The sequence below is a fragment of the Triticum dicoccoides genome, unplaced genomic scaffold, assembly GCF_002162155.2.
Source record: "Triticum dicoccoides isolate Atlit2015 ecotype Zavitan unplaced genomic scaffold, WEW_v2.0 scaffold152524, whole genome shotgun sequence".
Taxonomy (NCBI): domain Eukaryota; kingdom Viridiplantae; phylum Streptophyta; class Magnoliopsida; order Poales; family Poaceae; genus Triticum; species Triticum dicoccoides.
In genome coordinates, this window is record NW_021208773.1 from 10,421 (window position 1) to 14,315 (window position 3,895).

The 3,895-nt window shown below is 44.6% G+C and overlaps 1 pseudogene; it reads right to left on the reverse strand.

The window, feature by feature from the left end:
• Nucleotides 1-182: 182 nt before the first annotated feature.
• On the reverse strand, nucleotides 183-898 carry LOC119344079 (annotated as a pseudogene).
• Between the last annotated feature and the right edge of the window lie 2,997 nt (nucleotides 899-3,895).

The following is a 3,895-nucleotide window of genomic DNA, read 5'->3' on the forward strand; positions in this document are numbered from 1 at the left end:
GCGTGGATGCCTTTTTGTTCCGGTTGGTGCCACCAACCGGGACCAAAGGCCCCCCTGTCTGGGCTTGGCGCACCGGCCACGTGGAGGACCATCTGTCCCGGTTCGTGTTTGAACCGGAACTAAAGGGAGGAGGTATTAGTAACGACCCAGGCCCTTACGAACCGGGACAAATGCCCTGTTTTCTACCAGTGCGTGTCATCGGCCGAGATTCCTTGTATCACATGTGGGAGGTCCAACACCGAGCACTTGACACCAGGGAAAGCCTCGGCGATGGTCCTCGCCATGGTGCCGTCCCACCGGCAACGTCGGCCAAGGACGTTATCCCGGCGAACACCTCGCCACATTCACGGACAGCAAGGGCGGCGACAAACTCGCTGGTCGCACCCATGGCCCCATTGAACAAGGCGTTGAATTCGGGGTCTCGGCTACCGACGCCATACAAGCTCCCGCCATGCACCATCATGAACGGCGAGCCCGTCGTGGCCCCCTCCTCGCTCAGGAGCCACTGGTGCAGCCGTAAGGAGGCCGACACGAACGACATGCATGAGCTGCCCTCCACTAGGAGACGGGAAACCGTGTTGAGGTGGTACACCGTGGTGGGCGCCCCGTCTCCTCCAGGAACATCCTCGGCCGTGAAGATCCCTGCCGCAGCCAGCATCTTCATGAGGCGACACAGGTAGGGGCGTTTGCTTGGATGGAGGGGGGCGGCGGAGAGCAGGTCGGGCAAGGACGCGGCGCCACCGCAGCGGTGGAGGACATCTGGGATTCCGAGCTTCACGGCACTGTTCAGTGCCATGGACTTGAGGTACGCAAAGGTGTGGCAAAAGAGCTCCGCATCGACTTGCAGAAGCTCAGCTTTTGAGGTGGCTACCATGGGCGTGGCTGTGGTCTGATCCATCTCCCTTAATAATTTTGCTATTGCTATTGGGTATGAACATCTGAAGTGAGGCTTTCGGCTTATTTATAGGAGTGATAGCACCACACAATCATAAAAGCATCTTCAATAGATGAGTAGATATAAAAATAATTAACTTTTACATCTCCCGGGCCTAAAAAGGCATCTCCAATAAGATGATGTACATGTAAAAAAATTACATCACCTGCTCCAAGTGACGTAAAATACAACATTTAGAGATACAAATTTACATCTCCGACCGCCGGAGATGTAAACCCAGATGCAAAACGGCTAGCCACACACCAACCCAACCACCCTAAAGTTTCCCCTCGCATTCTCGACTAGCCGCCTACCACGATCTGCCGCCGCGTCGCCGGCCTGTCGCACCCCGTTGCCGGCAAATGCGGCCTCCCCACCCCCACCTCCACCGGATCAACCGCCCACCACCACCGGATCCACCGCCCACCACCTCTAATCACCCCAAATCGCCGCCGTTTCGCCACTCCGCCGCCGCCCGCCGTTCATCCTCAAGCTTGGCCGTCGTCCCACCGCTCGTCCTCAAGCTCGGCCGTCGCCCCGCCACTCGTCCTCAAGCTCACTAGCCGCCCTGGCGCTCGTCTCCAAGCTCGTCCGCCGCCCCACCTTTCGTCTCCAAGCTCGGCCGCTGCCGTTCGTCCTCAAGCTCGGTTGCCGCCGCTCGTCACAATCCTCCGCCGCCATGCCGCTGAACTAATTTTACATCATCTATTATACATCATCTGTTGGAGCATAGTTTTACATCAAATATACATCATCAGTTGACTCTTTTTTGAAGATGTAGAAAGAATTTTTTTTTAGTGATGTAAATTATACAACACCTACTTTTACATCTCTAAATATACATAATCTATTGAAGATGCTCTAAGAGAGGCAAACAGTGTGCTGGGAAGGGGAAGGGGGCGACCTAGTAATTAACGAAAATACTCATGTGCTACCGATGATGGTGGCTTCTCAGGCTCCACACGATCGACAAGTGGCCATGAGCCGTGACAGACTTGTTCTTTTGTAAACAACAACCTGCGCACATGGTGGCTTCTCAGGTCACAAGGCCCCTGCAACCGCCATTGGGCAAATTCTGGACTGCAAACGACCGGGCAATTCTTGTTCGGCGCCGTAAGGTGCATTCTGTTAACTGGCGCTGAAAGCGCTCTTACCTGAGCCAGCCCATATACAATTTTATTTCTTTAAAATCCCAAAATATGTGCAAGCAACAAGTTTCAAACAAGCGACCTCTGCACTCGAAGGAAAGCGCACCAACCACTTGGCTGCTCCAACCGTTGTGATATAGTACTTGTTTTTTTCCTTCTTTTATTCGTTTCTTCAGTTCGTGTTTTTTCCTCAGGACATTAATTTGGTTTTTTTATTTTTATTTCTTTATTCTTTTTCTTTTTTCTTAAACGTGAAGATTCTATCCAAATCAATTTTTTTCCCAAAATTCATGAGCTTTCACTCAAATTCATGAACAACTTTTCCAAAATCGATGAACTTTTTTCAAATATGTGAATTTTTAAAAATTTGATCAAATCTTCTGCAAATTCGATGAACTTTTTTCAAAGCCAAAGAACTTTTTCAAATTTATAAACGGTCTTTCAAATTTGATGACCTTTTTTAACGATAAACGGTCTTTCAAATTCGATGGACTATTTTCAGATCGATTAACTTTCTTCAAGTTTGTGGTTATTTTTTCAAAATTATGAACTTTTTTCCCAAAATCATTGAACTTTCTTTTCAAAATTGATGAACTTTTTAAAAAATTGAATTTTTTTACAATAATGAACTTCTTCATCTTTATGAACAAAATTTAAAAATTCCATGAATATTTTTGAATTCAGGGTTTTTTTAATTTCAATGAATTTCCTGTTTTTGTTGGTTTTCGCATTTATTCAAAAGTCAACATGAGCCAGTCAACTGTCGCAAATAAAAAAGGGAAAATAACTGTGGTTTTCACGGGTTGCATTTTAAAGATAAAAGAAGGAGTCTAGCACATCAGGTGTAATGGGCGATTTGCTCAATGTGTTCGTTGATAAAACTGGAGCGTCACGTTTTGAATCATGGTGTGCACACCCTTTTTTTTGGGTATTAAATGGAGAAAAAAGAAGAAGTGATGGGTTGGCCCAAGGCCGGTTCGGTTGTACGGCCACGCTTTTAAACAATCACTTTTTGCAGGCTAGCCCCACAAATCATGAATCCAGCACGCCCATGGGCCGCTTGGCTGTTAGACAAAAAATTATTGGCCTTAATAAAAAGAAAAAACTCGTGTCTGACCGTACCCTGATATTTATTTCTATTTCACGCCTTTAGCGTTGTTTTCTACTATTCTGGCAACTTCGCGACCCCCTCTGTCCTGGGCTTGGCCTATTTACTTCTTTTATTTTCTGTTAACCATCAAAAAAATAAGAGACCGAGGTGGAGACAACAACAACTTACTTGTTGTGCACACTTACTTCTAGTTTTTTTTCTTGCGTGGCAAGTGTAACGCTAAAAAAGGCAGTGCGTTTCTGTTTTTTCGTCCAGTTTTTCTCCAGCTTTTTTTTACTTTTTTTGTCTTCTTTTTCTTTTCCTTTTTTCTTTTCTTTTCTTAATTTGCAAACTTTTTTAAAACTCATAAACCTTTGAAAATTCACAAACTTTCTTCAAATTCATGAACACTTTTCAAATTCATGCACTTTCCACAAATTCGTGTACTTTTTTCAAATCCATGTTTTTTTTGGTCAAATTCGTGAACTTTGTTTTTAATCTACTAACATATATTACAGATTCGTGATAATTTTACAAAACCCGCAAACTTGTTTTCAAATCCATTAACTTTTATTCTACTCTGCGAACTTTTTCAAATTAACGAATGTTTTATAATCCGCAAAGTTTTGTTCAACATCCAGGACTTTTCAAATTCGTGAACTTTTACCTTATCAATAATGCTTTTTCAAATTCCTGAACTTTATTAAAATTCATGATTTTCTT